We start from the raw sequence: 19,097 nt of genomic DNA on the forward strand, positions 1-19,097 counted from the left end.
CTATTGCTATTTCACTGTCAACTTGCTGTGAAGTAACTATGGGAGGTCAATGGCTGATATCAGTTTCAAGAACAAGACAAGCCCGAAACGCGGAATTGAAAAATGTATCCATATATTTAATTAAAAAACCATAATAGCTGAAAAATACGCACCGTTGCCTCAAGTTAAGAAATTTGCCAGGGGCCAATATACGAAACTATCCCCTGCCGTCCGAGCAAACCTATATAGCATATATCCACCGTAAAAGAAACTGAAATTGCAAATAAAGGACTATTTGAAGACATTTCAGTTACTTTTGTAATGTTGAAACATAAGCTATAAAGTTATTCGGAATACTAAGACATCAGCAGTACCATGGCCCTGAATCGTTTTAATTTATTTTCATTACTTAGAGGCACACTTCCTACTCCAGACACAAATGTCAGTTGATAAACGTCAGTAAACGTCAAGAAATCATACTTACCTGGACCAGGGAGTACCGTGATCAGCTAGGCGGTTTCCCCAGGATGAGGCCTTTCCATTGCACTTCGGTTGGGCTGAAACCTGCGATCACCCCAAATGTGGGTGACTCGGGGTCGTTATTTATTAGTGTGGGGGTCTGCGTTCGCGCTAACCCCTGATAATTCAATTAAAAATAACCAATAATCTCAAGCTTAGGACAAAATTAGTCTGGATGTCTCTGATTAGCATGTGCCAATCGATAATGTTATTATTTCTTACACTGCTCTTTCAAGGGGTGGGTACCCCGGGTGGTCTAAATAGCCCACCATTACGGATCGCGGCCATCTCACCTGTTTGCGTGTGTTTGAGTTTCGGATTTGGCCCATGTGGTTATCAGAGAAAGCTTGCCAGTATGTTATCATGGGTCGGGAGTTCTTTCCGTTCATTTTTCTTCTCCCGGGTTCTTCCTCCACCATTTATATTGCCTGCCATGCATAGCCTATCTTGTGCTGAAAAATGGCATTAAACCCTACAACAAACAACTTTCAAAGAGCCATCTCACAACGAACGTGTGAAATATCTTTGAGTAACAGCGATCCAGCATATTTGTGAGAGAAAGAAAGAAAGAAAGAGAAATAAATGGAAACATGCTTACTGGATTCGACGAAAATCAAGTTTTATTTTCACAGAACTTCTCTGCAGTAGAGAGAGAGAGAGAGAGAGAGAGAGAAACAATATCTTCAAATAACAGGAACAACTTCGTTAATACAGCAAGCTTGTTGTCCTTATCAAAAGCAGTGACAGCTTCATCATAAGTCTCATTGTAGAGATCATCTGCATCACCAGTTACTTCTGTATCAGCAGCACTTTCAACAATCCAAAGCTTCTAGACTCGGAGTACGGCGAAGCGTAGCTGGCCAATCAGTGGCACAAAGATTTCAAATTTAATAAAACAGAGGAAACAAATAGTAGTATTCCTTTGACCTGACAAGTCGATTTGCAGTGGTTCATAGCAAAAGAGGTTGATGCACTGCAACCTCAAATTTATACCTGCATTTTTCATTTATGACACCAAGCGATCTTGCCAGTGCAAACACAATCCCTTTCCCTACGTAACAGTTCGGGAAAGCATTGTGTACTAAACAGCTGGATGTGATTGACCATAGTTCTTGCTAGACGACTATTGCTATTTCACTGTCAACTTGCTGTGAAGTAACTATGGGAGGTCAATGGCTGATATCAGTTTCAAGAACAAGACAAGCCCGAAACGCGGAATTGAAAAATGTATCCATATATTTAACTAAAAAACCATAATAGCTGAAAAATACGCACCGTTGCCTCAAGTTAAGAAATTTGCCAGGGGCCAATATACGAAACTATCCCCTGCCGTCCGAGCAAACCTATATAGCATATATCCACCGTAAAAGAAACTGAAATTGCAAATAAAGGACTATTTGAAGACATTTCAGTTACTTTTGTAATGTTGAAACATAAGCTATAAAGTTATTCGGAATACTAAGACATCAGCAGTACCATGGCCCTGAATCGTTTTAATTTATTTTCATTACTTAGAGGCACACTTCCTACTCCAGACACAAATGTCAGTTGATAAACGTCAGTAAACGTCAAGAAATCATACTTACCTGGACCAGGGAGTACCGTGATCAGCTAGGCGGTTTCCCCAGGATGAGGCCTTTCCATTGCACTTCGGTTGGGCTGAAACCTGCGATCACCCCAAATGTGGGTGACTCGGGGTCGTTATTTATTAGTGTGGGGGTCTGCGTTCGCGCTAACCCCTGATAATTCAATTAAAAATAACCAATAATCTCAAGCTTATGACAAAATTAGTCTGGATGTCTCTGATTAGCACGTGCCAATCGATAATGTTATTATTTCTTACACTGCTCTTTCAAGGGGTGGGTACCCCGGGTGGTCTAAATAGCCCACCATTACGGATCGCGGCCATCTCACCTGTCTGCGTGTGTTTGAGTTTCGGATTTGGCCCATGTGGTTATCAGAGAAAGCTTGCCAGTATGTTATCATGGGTCGGGAGTTCTTTCCGTTCATTTTTCTTCTCCCGGGTTCTTCCTCCACCATTTATATTGCCTGCCATGCATAGCCTATCTTGTGCTGAAAAATGGCATTAAACCCTACAACAAACAACTTTCAAAGAGCCATCTCACAACGAACGTGTGAAATATCTTTGAGTAACAGCGATCCAGCATATTTGTGAGAGAAAGAAAGAAAGAAAGAGAAATAAATGGAAACATGCTTACTGGATTCGACGAAAATCAAGTTTAATTTTCACAGAACTTCTCTGCAGTAGAGAGAGAGAGAGAGAGAGAGAGAGAGAGAGAGAGAGAGAGAGAGAAACAATATCTTCAAATAACAGGAACAACTTCGTTAATACAGCAAGCTTGTTGTCCTTATCAAAAGCAGTGAAGCTTCATCATAAGTCTCATTGTAGAGATCATCTGCATCACCAGTTACTTCTGTATCAGCAGCACTTTCAACAATCCAAAGCTTCTAGACTCTTAGTACGGCGAAGCGTAGCTGGCCAATCAGTGGCACAAAGATTTCAAATTTAATAAAACAGAGGAAACAAAAAGTAGTATTCCTTTGACCTGACAAGTCGATTTGCAGTGGTTCATAGCAAAAGAGGTTGATGCACTGCAACCTCAAATTTATACCTGCATTTTTCATTTATGACACCAAGCGATCTTGCCAGTGCAAACACAATCCCTTTCCTTACGTAACAGTTCGGGAAAGCATTGTGTACTAAACAGCTGGATGTGATTGACCATAGTTCTTGCTAGACGACTATTGCTATTTCACTGTCAACTTGCTGTGAAGTAACTATGGGAGGTCAATGGCTGATATCAGTTTCAAGAACAAGACAAGCCCGAAACGCGGAATTGAAAAATGTATCCATATATTTAATTAAAAAACCATAATAGCTGAAAAATACGCACCGTTGCCTCAAGTTAAGAAATTTGCCAGGGGCCAATATACGAAACTATCCCCTGCCGTCCGAGCAAACCTATATAGCATATATCCACCGTAAAAGAAACTGAAATTGCAAATAAAGGACTATTTGAAGACATTTCAGTTACTTTTGTAATGTTGAAACATAAGCTATAAAGTTATTCGGAATACTAAGACATCAGCAGTACCATGGCCCTGAATCGTTTTAATTTATTTTCATTACTTAGAGGCACACTTCCTACTCCAGACACAAATGTCAGTTGATAAACGTCAGTAAACGTCAAGAAATCATACTTACCTGGACCAGGGAGTACCGTGATCAGCTAGGCGGTTTCCCCAGGATGAGGCCTTTCCATTGCACTTCGGTTGGGCTGAAACCTGCGATCACCCCAAATGTGGGTGACTCGGGGTCGTTATTTATTAGTGTGGGGGTCTGCGTTCGCGCTAACCCCTGATAATTCAATTAAAAATAACCAATAATCTCAAGCTTAGGACAAAATTAGTCTGGATGTCTCTGATTAGCACGTGCCAATCGATAATGTTATTATTTCTTACACTGCTCTTTCAAGGGGTGGGTACCCCGGGTGGTCTAAATAGCCCACCATTACGGATCGCGGCCATCTCACCTGTCTGCGTGTGTTTGAGTTTCGGATTTGGCCCATGTGGTTATCAGAGAAAGCTTGCCAGTATGTTATCATGGGTCGGGAGTTCTTTCCGTTCATTTTTCTTCTCCCGGGTTCTTCCTCCACCATTTATATTGCCTGCCATGCATAGCCTATCTTGTGCTGAAAAATGGCATTAAACCCTACAACAAACAACTTTCAAAGAGCCATCTCACAACGAACGTGTGAAATATCTTTGAGTAACAGCGATCCAGCATATTTGTGAGAGAAAGAAAGAAAGAAAGAGAAATAAATGGAAACATGCTTACTGGATTCGACGAAAATCAAGTTTTATTTTCACAGAACTTCTCTGCAGTAGAGAGAGAGAGAGAGAGAGAGAGAGAGAGAGAGAGAGAAACAATATCTTCAAATAACAGGAACAACTTCGTTAATACAGCAAGCTTGTTGTCCTTATCAAAAGCAGTGAAGCTTCATCATAAGTCTCATTGTAGAGATCATCTGCATCACCAGTTACTTCTGTATCAGCAGCACTTTCAACAATCCAAAGCTTCTAGACTCGGAGTACGGCGAAGCGTAGCTGGCCAATCAGTGGCACAAAGATTTCAAATTTAATAAAACAGAGGAAACAAAAAGTAGTATTCCTTTGACCTGACAAGTCGATTTGCAGTGGTTCATAGCAAAAGAGGTTGATGCACTGCAACCTCAAATTTATACCTGCATTTTTCATTTATGACACCAAGCGATCTTGCCAGTGCAAACACAATCCCTTTCCCTACGTAACAGTTCGGGAAAGCATTGTGTACTAAACAGCTGGATGTGATTGACCATAGTTCTTGCTAGACGACTATTGCTATTTCACTGTCAACTTGCTGTGAAGTAACTATGGGAGGTCAATGGCTGATATCAGTTTCAAGAACAAGACAAGCCCGAAACGCGGAATTGAAAAATGTATCCATATATTTAATTAAAAAACCATAATAGCTGAAAAATACGCACCGTTGCCTCAAGTTAAGAAATTTGCCAGGGGCCAATATACGAAACTATCCCCTGCCGTCCGAGCAAACCTATATAGCATATATCCACCGTAAAAGAAACTGAAATTGCAAATAAAGGACTATTTGAAGACATTTCAGTTACTTTTGTAATGTTGAAACATAAACTATAAAGTTATTCGGAATACTAAGACATCAGCAGTACCATGGCCCTGAATCGTTTTAATTTATTTTCATTACTTAGAGGCACACTTCCTACTCCAGACACAAATGTCAGTTGATAAACGTCAGTAAACGTCAAGAAATCATACTTACCTGGACCAGGGAGTACCGTGATCAGCTAGGCGGTTTCCCCAGGATGAGGCCTTTCCATTGCACTTCGGTTGGGCTGAAACCTGCGATCACCCCAAATGTGGGTGACTCGGGGTCGTTATTTATTAGTGTGGGGGTCTGCGTTCGCGCTAACCCCTGATAATTCAATTAAAAATAACCAATAATCTCAAGCTTATGACAAAATTAGTCTGGATGTCTCTGATTAGCACGTGCCAATCGATAATGTTATTATTTCTTACACTGCTCTTTCAAGGGGTGGGTACCCCGGGTGGTCTAAATAGCCCACCATTACGGATCGCGGCCATCTCACCTGTCTGCGTGTGTTTGAGTTTCGGATTTGGCCCATGTGGTTATCAGAGAAAGCTTGCCAGTATGTTATCATGGGTCGGGAGTCTTTCCGTTCATTTTTCTTCTCCCGGGTTCTTCCTCCACCATTTATATTGCCTGCCATGCATAGCCTATCTTGTGCTGAAAAATGGCATTAAACCCTACAACAAACAACTTTCAAAGAGCCATCTCACAACGAACGTGTGAAATATCTTTGAGTAACAGCGATCCAGCATATTTGTGAGAGAAAGAAAGAAAGAAAGAGAAATAAATGGAAACATGCTTACTGGATTCGACGAAAATCAAGTTTTATTTTCACAGAACTTCTCTGCAGTAGAGAGAGAGAGAGAGAGAGAGAGAGAGAGAGAGAGAGAGAGAGAGAGAAACAATATCTTCAAATAACAGGAACAACTTCGTTAATACAGCAAGCTTGTTGTCCTTATCAAAAGCAGTGAAGCTTCATCATAAGTCTCATTGTAGAGATCATCTGCATCACCAGTTACTTCTGTATCAGCAGCACTTTCAACAATCCAAAGCTTCTAGACTCGGAGTACGGCGAAGCGTAGCTGGCCAATCAGTGGCACAAAGATTTCAAATTTAATAAAACAGAGGAAACAAAAAGTAGTATTCCTTTGACCTGACAAGTCGATTTGCAGTGGTTCATAGCAAAAGAGGTTGATGCACTGCAAGCTCAAATTTATACCTGCATTTTTCATTTATGACACCAAGCGATCTTGCCAGTGCAAACACAATCCCTTTCCTTACGTAACAGTTCGGGAAAGCATTGTGTACTAAACAGCTGGATGTGATTGACCATAGTTCTTGCTAGACGACTATTGCTATTTCACTGTCAACTTGCTGTGAAGTAACTATGGGAGGTCAATGGCTGATATCAGTTTCAAGAACAAGACAAGCCCGAAACGCGGAATTGAAAAATGTATCCATATATTTAATTAAAAAACCATAATAGCTGAAAAATATGCACCGTTGCCTCAAGTTAAGAAATTTGCCAGGGGCCAATATACGAAACTATCCCCTGCCGTCCGAGCAAACCTATATAGCATATATCCACCGTAAAAGAAACTGAAATTGCAAATAAAGGACTATTTGAAGACATTTCAGTTACTTTTGTAATGTTGAAACATAAGCTATAAAGTTATTCGGAATACTAAGACATCAGCAGTACCATGGCCCTGAATCGTTTTAATTTATTTTCATTACTTAGAGGCACACTTCCTACTCCAGACACAAATGTCAGTTGATAAACGTCAGTAAACGTCAAGAAATCATACTTACCTGGACCAGGGAGTACCGTGATCAGCTAGGCGGTTTCCCCAGGATGAGGCCTTTCCATTGCACTTCGGTTGGGCTGAAACCTGCGATCACCCCAAATGTGGGTGACTCGGGGTCGCTATTTATTAGTGTGGGGGTCTGCGTTCGCGCTAACCCCTGATAATTCAATTAAAAATAACCAATAATCTCAAGCTTAGGACAAAATTAGTCTGGATGTCTCTGATTAGCACGTGCCAATCGATAATGTTATTATTTCTTACACTGCTCTTTCAAGGGGTGGGTACCCCGGGTGGTCTAAATAGCCCACCATTACGGATCGCGGCCATCTCACCTGTCTGCGTGTGTTTGAGTTTCGGATTTGGCCCATGTGGTTATCAGAGAAAGCTTGCCAGTATGTTATCATGGGTCGGGAGTCTTTCCGTTCATTTTTCTTCTCCCGGGTTCTTCCTCCACCATTTATATTGCCTGCCATGCATAGCCTATCTTGTGCTGAAAAATGGCATTAAACCCTACAACAAACAACTTTCAAAGAGCCATCTCACAACGAACGTGTGAAATATCTTTGAGTAACAGCGATCCAGCATATTTGTGAGAGAAAGAAAGAAAGAAAGAGAAATAAATGGAAACATGCTTACTGGATTCGACGAAAATCAAGTTTTATTTTCACAGAACTTCTCTGCAGTAGAGAGAGAGAGAGAGAGAGAGAGAGAGAGAAACAATATCTTCAAATAACAGGAACAACTTCGTTAATACAGCAAGCTTGTTGTCCTTATCAAAAGCAGTGACAGCTTCATCATAAGTCTCATTGTAGAGATCATCTGCATCACCAGTTACTTCTGTATCAGCAGCACTTTCAACAATCCAAAGCTTCTAGACTCGGAGTACGGCGAAGCGTAGCTGGCCAATCAGTGGCACAAAGATTTCAAATTTAATAAAACAGAGGAAACAAAAAGTAGTATTCCTTTGACCTGACAAGTCGATTTGCAGTGGTTCATAGCAAAAGAGGTTGATGCACTGCAACCTCAAATTTATACCTGCATTTTTCATTTATGACACCAAGCGATCTTGCCAGTGCAAACACAATCCCTTTCCTTACGTAACAGTTCGGGAAAGCATTGTGTACTAAACAGCTGGATGTGATTGACCATAGTTCTTGCTAGACGACTATTGCTATTTCACTGTCAACTTGCTGTGAAGTAACTATGGGAGGTCAATGGCTGATATCAGTTTCAAGAACAAGACAAGCCCGAAACGCGGAATTGAAAAATGTATCCATATATTTAATTAAAAAACCATAATAGCTGAAAAATACGCACCGTTGCCTCAAGTTAAGAAATTTGCCAGGGGCCAATATACGAAACTATCCCCTGCCGTCCGAGCAAACCTATATAGCATATATCCACCGTAAAAGAAACTGAAATTGCAAATAAAGGACTATTTGAAGACATTTCAGTTACTTTTGTAATGTTGAAACATAAGCTATAAAGTTATTCGGAATACTAAGACATCAGCAGTACCATGGCCCTGAATCGTTTTAATTTATTTTCATTACTTAGAGGCACACTTCCTACTCCAGACACAAATGTCAGTTGATAAACGTCAGTAAACGTCAAGAAATCATACTTACCTGGACCAGGGAGTACCGTGATCAGCTAGGCGGTTTCCCCAGGATGAGGCCTTTCCATTGCACTTCGGTTGGGCTGAAACCTGCGATCACCCCAAATGTGGGTGACTCGGGGTCGCTATTTATTAGTGTGGGGGTCTGCGTTCGCGCTAACCCCTGATAATTCATTTAAAAATAACCAATAATCTCAAGCTTAGGACAAAATTAGTCTGGATGTCTCTGATTAGCACGTGCCAATCGATAATGTTATTATTTCTTACACTGCTCTTTCAAGGGGTGGGTACCCCGGGTGGTCTAAATAGCCCACCATTACGGATCGCGGCCATCTCACCTGTCTGCGTGTGTTTGAGTTTCGGATTTGGCCCATGTGGTTATCAGAGAAAGCTTGCCAGTATGTTATCATGGGTCGGGAGTTCTTTCCGTTCATTTTTCTTCTCCCGGGTTCTTCCTCCACCATTTATATTGCCTGCCATGCATAGCCTATCTTGTGCTGAAAAATGGCATTAAACCCTACAACAAACAACTTTCAAAGAGCCATCTCACAACGAACGTGTGAAATATCTTTGAGTAACAGCGATCCAGCATATTTGTGAGAGAAAGAAAGAAAGAAAGAGAAATAAATGGAAACATGCTTACTGGATTCGACGAAAATCAAGTTTTATTTTCACAGAACTTCTCTGCAGTAGAGAGAGAGAGAGAGAGAGAGAGAGAGAGAGAGAGAGAAACAATATCTTCAAATAACAGGAACAACTTCGTTAATACAGCAAGCTTGTTGTCCTTATCAAAAGCAGTGACAGCTTCATCATAAGTCTCATTGTAGAGATCATCTGCATCACCAGTTACTTCTGTATCAGCAGCACTTTCAACAATCCAAAGCTTCTAGACTCGGAGTACGGCGAAGCGTAGCTGGCCAATCAGTGGCACAAAGATTTCAAATTTAATAAAACAGAGGAAACAAATAGTAGTATTCCTTTGACCTGACAAGTCGATTTGCAGTGGTTCATAGCAAAAGAGGTTGATGCACTGCAACCTCAAATTTATACCTGCATTTTTCATTTATGACACCAAGCGATCTTGCCAGTGCAAACACAATCCCTTTCCCTACGTAACAGTTCGGGAAAGCATTGTGTACTAAACAGCTGGATGTGATTGACCATAGTTCTTGCTAGACGACTATTGCTATTTCACTGTCAACTTGCTGTGAAGTAACTATGGGAGGTCAATGGCTGATATCAGTTTCAAGAACAAGACAAGCCCGAAACGCGGAATTGAAAAATGTATCCATATATTTAATTAAAAAACCATAATAGCTGAAAAATACGCACCGTTGCCTCAAGTTAAGAAATTTGCCAGGGGCCAATATACGAAACTATCCCCTGCCGTCCGAGCAAACCTATATAGCATATATCCACCGTAAAAGAAACTGAAATTGCAAATAAAGGACTATTTGAAGACATTTCAGTTACTTTTGTAATGTTGAAACATAAGCTATAAAGTTATTCGGAATACTAAGACATCAGCAGTACCATGGCCCTGAATCGTTTTAATTTATTTTCATTACTTAGAGGCACACTTCCTACTCCAGACACAAATGTCAGTTGATAAACGTCAGTAAACGTCAAGAAATCATACTTACCTGGACCAGGGAGTACCGTGATCAGCTAGGCGGTTTCCCCAGGATGAGGCCTTTCCATTGCACTTCGGTTGGGCTGAAACCTGCGATCACCCCAAATGTGGGTGACTCGGGGTCGTTATTTATTAGTGTGGGGGTCTGCGTTCGCGCTAACCCCTGATAATTCAATTAAAAATAACCAATAATCTCAAGCTTAGGACAAAATTAGTCTGGATGTCTCTGATTAGCACGTGCCAATCGATAATGTTATTATTTCTTACACTGCTCTTTCAAGGGGTGGGTACCCCGGGTGGTCTAAATAGCCCACCATTACGGATCGCGGCCATCTCACCTGTCTGCGTGTGTTTGAGTTTCGGATTTGGCCCATGTGGTTATCAGAGAAAGCTTGCCAGTATGTTATCATGGGTCGGGAGTTCTTTCCGTTCATTTTTCTTCTCCCGGGTTCTTCCTCCACCATTTATATTGCCTGCCATGCATAGCCTATCTTGTGCTGAAAAATGGCATTAAACCCTACAACAAACAAATTTCAAAGAGCCATCTCACAACGAACGTGTGAAATATCTTTGAGTAACAGCGATCCAGCATATTTGTGAGAGAAAGAAAGAAAGAAAGAGAAATAAATGGAAACATGCTTACTGGATTCGACGAAAATCAAGTTTTATTTTCACAGAACTTCTCTGCAGTAGAGAGAGAGAGAGAGAGAGAGAGAGAGAGAGAGAAACAATATCTTCAAATAACAGGAACAACTTCGTTAATACAGCAAGCTTGTTGTCCTTATCAAAAGCAGTGACAGCTTCATCATAAGTCTCATTGTAGAGATCATCTGCATCACCAGTTACTTCTGTATCAGCAGCACTTTCAACAATCCAAAGCTTCTAGACTCGGAGTACGGCGAAGCGTAGCTGGCCAATCAGTGGCACAAAGATTTCAAATTTAATAAAACAGAGGAAACAAATAGTAGTATTCCTTTGACCTGACAAGTCGATTTGCAGTGGTTCATAGCAAAAGAGGTTGATGCACTGCAACCTCAAATTTATACCTGCATTTTTCATTTATGACACCAAGCGATCTTGCCAGTGCAAACACAATCCCTTTCCCTACGTAACAGTTCGGGAAAGCATTGTGTACTAAACAGCTGGATGTGATTGACCATAGTTCTTGCTAGACGACTATTGCTATTTCACTGTCAACTTGCTGTGAAGTAACTATGGGAGGTCAATGGCTGATATCAGTTTCAAGAACAAGACAAGCCCGAAACGCGGAATTGAAAAATGTATCCATATATTTAATTAAAAAACCATAATAGCTGAAAAATACGCACCGTTGCCTCAAGTTAAGAAATTTGCCAGGGGCCAATATACGAAACTATCCCCTGCCGTCCGAGCAAACCTATATAGCATATATCCACCGTAAAAGAAACTGAAATTGCAAATAAAGGACTATTTGAAGACATTTCAGTTACTTTTGTAATGTTGAAACATAAACTATAAAGTTATTCGGAATACTAAGACATCAGCAGTACCATGGCCCTGAATCGTTTTAATTTATTTTCATTACTTAGAGGCACACTTCCTACTCCAGACACAAATGTCAGTTGATAAACGTCAGTAAACGTCAAGAAATCATACTTACCTGGACCAGGGAGTACCGTGATCAGCTAGGCGGTTTCCCCAGGATGAGGCCTTTCCATTGCACTTCGGTTGGGCTGAAACCTGCGATCACCCCAAATGTGGGTGACTCGGGGTCGTTATTTATTAGTGTGGGGGTCTGCGTTCGCGCTAACCCCTGATAATTCAATTAAAAATAACCAATAATCTCAAGCTTATGACAAAATTAGTCTGGATGTCTCTGATTAGCACGTGCCAATCGATAATGTTATTATTTCTTACACTGCTCTTTCAAGGGGTGGGTACCCCGGGTGGTCTAAATAGCCCACCATTACGGATCGCGGCCATCTCACCTGTCTGCGTGTGTTTGAGTTTCGGATTTGGCCCATGTGGTTATCAGAGAAAGCTTGCCAGTATGTTATCATGGGTCGGGAGTTCTTTCCGTTCATTTTTCTTCTCCCGTGTTCTTCCTCCACCATTTATATTGCCTGCCATGCATAGCCTATCTTGTGCTGAAAAATGGCATTAAACCCTACAACAAACAACTTTCAAAGAGCCATCTCACAACGAACGTGTGAAATATCTTTGAGTAACAGCGATCCAGCATATTTGTGAGAGAAAGAAAGAAAGAAAGAGAAATAAATGGAAACATGCTTACTGGATTCGACGAAAATCAAGTTTTATTTTCACAGAACTTCTCTGCAGTAGAGAGAGAGAGAGAGAGAGAGAGAGAGAGAGAGAGAGAAACAATATCTTCAAATAACAGGAACAACTTCGTTAATACAGCAAGCTTGTTGTCCTTATCAAAAGCAGTGACAGCTTCATCATAAGTCTCATTGTAGAGATCATCTGCATCACCAGTTACTTCTGTATCAGCAGCACTTTCAACAATCCAAAGCTTCTAGACTCGGAGTACGGCGAAGCGTAGCTGGCCAATCAGTGGCACAAAGATTTCAAATTTAATAAAACAGAGGAAACAAAAAGTAGTATTCCTTTGACCTGACAAGTCGATTTGCAGTGGTTCATAGCAAAAGAGGTTGATGCACTGCAAGCTCAAATTTATACCTGCATTTTTCATTTATGACACCAAGCGATCTTGCCAGTGCAAACACAATCCCTTTCCTTACGTAACAGTTCGGGAAAGCATTGTGTACTAAACAGCTGGATGTGATTGACCATAGTTCTTGCTAGACGACTATTGCTATTTCACTGTCAACTTGCTGTGAAGTAACTATGGGAGGTCAATGGCTGATATCAGTTTCAAGAACAAGACAAGCCCGAAACGCGGAATTGAAAAATGTATCCATATATTTAATTAAAAAACCATAATAGCTGAAAAATACGCACCGTTGCCTCAAGTTAAGAAATTTGCCAGGGGCCAATATACGAAACTATCCCCTGCCGTCCGAGCAAACCTATATAGCATATATCCACCGTAAAAGAAACTGAAATTGCAAATAAAGGACTATTTGAAGACATTTCAGTTACTTTTGTAATGTTGAAACATAAGCTATAAAGTTATTCGGAATACTAAGACATCAGCAGTACCATGGCCCTGAATCGTTTTAATTTATTTTCATTACTTAGAGGCACACTTCCTACTCCAGACACAAATGTCAGTTGATAAACGTCAGTAAACGTCAAGAAATCATACTTACCTGGACCAGGGAGTACCGTGATCAGCTAGGCGGTTTCCCCAGGATGAGGCCTTTCCATTGCACTTCGGTTGGGCTGAAACCTGCGATCACCCCAAATGTGGGTGACTCGGGGTCGCTATTTATTAGTGTGGGGGTCTGCGTTCGCGCTAACCCCTGATAATTCAATTAAAAATAACCAATAATCTCAAGCTTAGGACAAAATTAGTCTGGATGTCTCTGATTAGCACGTGCCAATCGATAATGTTATTATTTCTTACACTGCTCTTTCAAGGGGTGGGTACCCCGGGTGGTCTAAATAGCCCACCATTACGGATCGCGGCCATCTCACCTGTCTGCGTGTGTTTGAGTTTCGGATTTGGCCCATGTGGTTATCAGAGAAAGCTTGCCAGTATGTTATCATGGGTCGGGAGTCTTTCCGTTCATTTTTCTTCTCCCGGGTTCTTCCTCCACCATTTATATTGCCTGCCATGCATAGCCTATCTTGTGCTGAAAAATGGCATTAAACCCTACAACAAACAACTTTCAAAGAGCCATCTCACAACGAACGTGTGAAATATCTTTGAGTAACAGCGATCCAGCATATTTGTGAGAGAAAGAAAGAAAGAAAGAGAAATAAATGGAAACATGCTTACTGGATTCGACGAAAATCAAGTTTTATTTTCACAGAACTTCTCTGCAGTAGAGAGAGAGAGAGAGAGAGAGAGAGAGAGAGAGAGAGAGAGAGAAACAATATCTTCAAATAACAGGAACAACTTCGTTAATACAGCAAGCTTGTTGTCCTTATCAAAAGCAGTGACAGCTTCATCATAAGTCTCATTGTAGAGATCATCTGCATCACCAGTTACTTCTGTATCAGCAGCACTTTCAACAATCCAAAGCTTCTAGACTCGAAGTACGGCGAAGCGTAGCTGGCCAATCAGTGGCACAAAGATTTCAAATTTAATAAAACAGAGGAAACAAAAAGTAGTATTCCTTTGACCTGACAAGTCGATTTGCAGTGGTTCATAGCAAAAGAGGTTGATGCACTGCAACCTCAAATTTATACCTGCATTTTTCATTTATGACACCAAGCGATCTTGCCAGTGCAAACACAATCCCTTTCCTTACGTAACAGTTCGGGAAAGCATTGTGTACTAAACAGCTGGATGTGATTGACCATAGTTCTTGCTAGACGACTATTGCTATTTCACTGTCAACTTGCTGTGAAGTAACTATGGGAGGTCAATGGCTGATATCAGTTTCAAGAACAAGACAAGCCCGAAACGCGGAATTGAAAAATGTATCCATATATTTAATTAAAAAACCATAATAGCTGAAAAATACGCACCGTTGCCTCAAGTTAAGAAATTTGCCAGGGGCCAATATACGAAACTATCCCCTGCCGTCCGAGCAAACCTATATAGCATATATCCACCGTAAAAGAAACTGAAATTGCAAATAAAGGACTATTTGAAGACATTTCAGTTACTTTTGTAATGTTGAAACATAAGCTATAAAGTTATTCGGAATACTAAGACATCAGCAGTACCATGGCCCTGAATCGTTTTAATTTATTTTCATTACTTAGAGGCACACTTCCTACTCCAGACACAAATGTCAGTTGATAAACGTCAGTAAACGTCAAGAAATCATACTTACCTGGACCAGGGAGTACCGTGATCAGCTAGGCGGTTTCCCCAGGATGAGGCCTTTCCATTGCACTTCGGTTGGGCTGAAACCTGCGATCACCCCAAATGTGGGTGACTCGGGGTCGCTATTTATTAGTGTGGGGGTCTGCGTTCGCGCTAACCCCTGATAATTCATTTAAAAATAACCAATAATCTCAAGCTTAGGACAAAATTAGTCTGGATGTCTCTGATTAGCACGTGCCAATCGATAATGTTATTATTTCTTACACTGCTCTTTCAAGGGGTGGGTACCCCGGGTGGTCTAAATAGCCCACCATTACGGATCGCGGCCATCTCACCTGTCTGCGTGTGTTTGAGTTTCGGATTTGGCCCATGTGGTTATCAGAGAAAGCTTGCCAGTATGTTATCATGGGTCGGGAGTTCTTTCCGTTCATTTTTCTTCTCCCGGGTTCTTCCTCCACCATTTATATTGCCTGCCATGCATAGCCTATCTTGTGCTGAAAAATGGCATTAAACCCTACAACAAACAACTTTCAAAGAGCCATCTCACAACGAACGTGTGAAATATCTTTGAGTAACAGCGATCCAGCATATTTGTGAGAGAAAGAAAGAAAGAAAGAGAAATAAATGGAAACATGCTTACTGGATTCGACGAAAATCAAGTTTTATTTTCACAGAACTTCTCTGCAGTAGAGAGAGAGAGAGAGAGAGAGAGAGAGAGAGAGAGAGAGAGAGAGAGAGAGAAACAATATCTTCAAATAACAGGAACAACTTCGTTAATACAGCAAGCTTGTTGTCCTTATCAAAAGCAGTGACAGCTTCATCATAAGTCTCATTGTAGAGATCATCTGCATCACCAGTTACTTCTGTATCAGCAGCACTTTCAACAATCCAAAGCTTCTAGACTCGGAGTACGGCGAAGCGTAGCTGGCCAATCAGTGGCACAAAGATTTCAAATTTAATAAAACAGAGGAAACAAATAGTAGTATTCCTTTGACCTGACAAGTCGATTTGCAGTGGTTCATAGCAAAAGAGGTTGATGCACTGCAACCTCAAATTTATACCTGCATTTTTCATTTATGACACCAAGCGATCTTGCCAGTGCAAACACAATCCCTTTCCCTACGTAACAGTTCGGGAAAGCATTGTGTACTAAACAGCTGGATGTGATTGACCATAGTTCTTGCTAGACGACTATTGCTATTTCACTGTCAACTTGCTGTGAAGTAACTATGGGAGGTCAATGGCTGATATCAGTTTCAAGAACAAGACAAGCCCGAAACGCGGAATTGAAAAATGTATCCATATATTTAATTAAAAAACCATAATAGCTGAAAAATACGCACCGTTGCCTCAAGTTAAGAAATTTGCCAGGGGCCAATATACGAAACTATCCCCTGCCGTCCGAGCAAACCTATATAGCATATATCCACCGTAAAAGAAACTGAAATTGCAAATAAAGGACTATTTGAAGACATTTCAGTTACTTTTGTAATGTTGAAACATAAGCTATAAAGTTATTCGGAATACTAAGACATCAGCAGTACCATGGCCCTGAATCGTTTTAATTTATTTTCATTACTTAGAGGCACACTTCCTACTCCAGACACAAATGTCAGTTGATAAACGTCAGTAAACGTCAAGAAATCATACTTACCTGGACCAGGGAGTACCGTGATCAGCTAGGCGGTTTCCCCAGGATGAGGCCTTTCCATTGCACTTCGGTTGGGCTGAAACCTGCGATCACCCCAAATGTGGGTGACTCGGGGTCGTTATTTATTAGTGTGGGGGTCTGCGTTCGCGCTAACCCCTGATAATTCATTTAAAAATAACCAATAATCTCAAGCTTAGGACAAAATTAGTCTGGATGTCTCTGATTAGCACGTGCCAATCGATAATGTTATTATTTCTTACACTGCTCTTTCAAGGGGTGGGTACCCCGGGTGGTCTAAATAGCCCACCATTACGGATCGCGGCCATCTCACCTGTCTGCGTGTGTTTGAGTTTCGGATTTGGCCCATGTGGTTATCAGAGAAAGCTTGCCAGTATGTTATCATGGGTCGGGAGTTCTTTCCGTTCATTTTTCTTCTCCCGGGTTCTTCCTCCACCATTTATATTGCCTGCCATGCATAGCCTATCTTGTGCTGAAAAATGGCATTAAACCCTACAACAAACAAATTTCAAAGAGCCATCTCACAACGAACGTGTGAAATATCTTTGAGTAACAGCGATCCAGCATATTTGTGAGAGAAAGAAAGAAAGAAAGAGAAATAAATGGAAACATGCTTACTGGATTCGACGAAAATCAAGTTTTATTTTCACAGAACTTCTCTGCAGTAGAGAGAGAGAGAGAGAGAGAGAGAGAGAGAGAGAGAAACAATATCTTCAAATAACAGGAACAACTTCGTTAATACAGCAAGCTTGTTGTCCTTATCAAAAGCAGTGACAGCTTCATCATAAGTCTCATTGTAGAGATCATCTGCATCACCAGTTACTTCTGTATCAGCAGCACTTTCAACAATCCAAAGCTTCTAGACTCGGAGTACGGCGAAGCGTAGCTGGCCAATCAGTGGCACAAAGATTTCAAATTTAATAAAACAGAGGAAACAAATAGTAGTATTCCTTTGACCTGACAAGTCGATTTGCAGTGGTTCATAGCAAAAGAGGTTGATGCACTGCAACCTCAAATTTATACCTGCATTTTTCATTTATGACACCAAGCGATCTTGCCAGTGCAAACACAATCCCTTTCCCTACGTAACAGTTCGGGAAAGCATTGTGTACTAAACAGCTGGATGTGATTGACCATAGTTCTTGCTAGACGACTATTGCTATTTCACTGTCAACTTGCTGTGAAGTAACTATGGGAGGTCAATGGCTGATATCAGTTTCAAGAACAAGACAAGCCCGAAACGCGGAATTGAAAAATGTATCCATATATTTAATTAAAAAACCATAATAGCTGAAAAATACGCACCGTTGCCTCAAGTTAAGAAATTTGCCAGGGGCCAATATACGAAACTATCCCCTGCCGTCCGAGCAAACCTATATAGCATATATCCACCGTAAAAGAAACTGAAATTGCAAATAAAGGACTATTTGAAGACATTTCAGTTACTTTTGTAATGTTGAAACATAAGCTATAAAGTTATTCGGAATACTAAGACATCAGCAGTACCATGGCCCTGAATCGTTTTAATTTATTTTCATTACTTAGAGGCACACTTCCTACTCCAGACACAAATGTCAGTTGATAAACGTCAGTAAACGTCAAGAAATCATACTTACCTGGACCAGGGAGTACCGTGATCAGCTAGGCGGTTTCCCCAGGATGAGGCCTTTCCATTGCACTTCGGTTGGGCTGAAACCTGCGATCACCCCAAATGTGGGTGACTCGGGGTCGTTATTTATTAGTGTGGGGGTCTGCGTTCGCGCTAACCCCTGATAATTCAATTAAAAATAACCAATAATCTCAAGCTTATGACAAAATTAGTCTGGATGTCTCTGATTAGCACGTGCCAATCGATAATGTTATTATTTCTTACACTGCTCTTTCAAGGGGTGGGTACCCCGGGTGGTCTAAATAGCCCACCATTACGGATCGCGGCCATCTCACCTGTCTGCGTGTGTTTGAGTTTCGGATTTGGCCCATGTGGTTATCAGAGAAAGCTTGCCAGTATGTTATCATGGGTCGGGAGTTCTTTCCGTTCATTTTTCTTCTCCCGGGTTCTTCCTCCACCATTTATATTGCCTGCCATGCATAGCCTATCTTGTGCTGAAAAATGGCATTAAACCCTACAACAAACAACTTTCAAAGAGCCATCTCACAACGAACGTGTGAAATATCTTTGAGTAACAGCGATCCAGCATATTTGTGAGAGAAAGAAAGAAAGAAAGAGAAATAAATGGAAACATGCTTACTGGATTCGACGAAAATCAAGTTTTATTTTCAC

At 41.0% G+C, this 19,097-nt stretch overlaps 12 non-coding genes across 12 annotated transcripts; all 12 read left to right on the top strand.

Annotated features, from left to right (window-relative positions):
• The first annotated feature begins 455 nt into the window (after window positions 1-455).
• On the top strand, window positions 456-619 carry LOC149772280 (U1 spliceosomal RNA). The gene has a single exon (XR_016417821.1). It is a non-coding gene; the product is annotated as a U1 spliceosomal RNA (small nuclear RNA).
• A 1,457-nt stretch (window positions 620-2,076) lies between these two features.
• Window positions 2,077-2,240, top strand: LOC149772281 (U1 spliceosomal RNA). The gene has a single exon (XR_016417822.1). It is a non-coding gene; the product is annotated as a U1 spliceosomal RNA (small nuclear RNA).
• A 1,476-nt stretch (window positions 2,241-3,716) lies between these two features.
• On the top strand, window positions 3,717-3,880 carry LOC149772282 (U1 spliceosomal RNA). The gene has a single exon (XR_016417823.1). It is a non-coding gene; the product is annotated as a U1 spliceosomal RNA (small nuclear RNA).
• Window positions 3,881-5,348: 1,468 nt separating this feature from the next.
• On the top strand, window positions 5,349-5,512 carry LOC149772283 (U1 spliceosomal RNA). The gene has a single exon (XR_016417824.1). It is a non-coding gene; the product is annotated as a U1 spliceosomal RNA (small nuclear RNA).
• Window positions 5,513-6,989: 1,477 nt separating this feature from the next.
• On the top strand, window positions 6,990-7,153 carry LOC149772284 (U1 spliceosomal RNA). The gene has a single exon (XR_016417899.1). It is a non-coding gene; the product is annotated as a U1 spliceosomal RNA (small nuclear RNA).
• Window positions 7,154-8,613: 1,460 nt separating this feature from the next.
• LOC149772285 (U1 spliceosomal RNA) lies at window positions 8,614-8,777 on the top strand. The gene has a single exon (XR_016417900.1). It is a non-coding gene; the product is annotated as a U1 spliceosomal RNA (small nuclear RNA).
• Window positions 8,778-10,246: 1,469 nt separating this feature from the next.
• On the top strand, window positions 10,247-10,410 carry LOC149772286 (U1 spliceosomal RNA). Its single transcript, XR_016417826.1, has one exon. It is a non-coding gene; the product is annotated as a U1 spliceosomal RNA (small nuclear RNA).
• Window positions 10,411-11,875: 1,465 nt separating this feature from the next.
• On the top strand, window positions 11,876-12,039 carry LOC149772287 (U1 spliceosomal RNA). The gene has a single exon (XR_016417827.1). It is a non-coding gene; the product is annotated as a U1 spliceosomal RNA (small nuclear RNA).
• A 1,469-nt stretch (window positions 12,040-13,508) lies between these two features.
• Window positions 13,509-13,672, top strand: LOC149772288 (U1 spliceosomal RNA). The gene has a single exon (XR_016417901.1). It is a non-coding gene; the product is annotated as a U1 spliceosomal RNA (small nuclear RNA).
• A 1,474-nt stretch (window positions 13,673-15,146) lies between these two features.
• LOC149772289 (U1 spliceosomal RNA) lies at window positions 15,147-15,310 on the top strand. Its single transcript, XR_016417902.1, has one exon. It is a non-coding gene; the product is annotated as a U1 spliceosomal RNA (small nuclear RNA).
• Window positions 15,311-16,793: 1,483 nt separating this feature from the next.
• Window positions 16,794-16,957, top strand: LOC149772290 (U1 spliceosomal RNA). The gene has a single exon (XR_016417828.1). It is a non-coding gene; the product is annotated as a U1 spliceosomal RNA (small nuclear RNA).
• Window positions 16,958-18,424: 1,467 nt separating this feature from the next.
• LOC149772291 (U1 spliceosomal RNA) lies at window positions 18,425-18,588 on the top strand. Its single transcript, XR_016417829.1, has one exon. It is a non-coding gene; the product is annotated as a U1 spliceosomal RNA (small nuclear RNA).
• Window positions 18,589-19,097: the final 509 nt, after the last annotated feature.

The sequence above is a fragment of the Sinohyriopsis cumingii genome, unplaced genomic scaffold, assembly GCF_028554795.1.
Source record: "Sinohyriopsis cumingii isolate HCF-2022 unplaced genomic scaffold, ASM2855479v2 utg001517l, whole genome shotgun sequence".
Taxonomy (NCBI): domain Eukaryota; kingdom Metazoa; phylum Mollusca; class Bivalvia; order Unionida; family Unionidae; genus Sinohyriopsis; species Sinohyriopsis cumingii.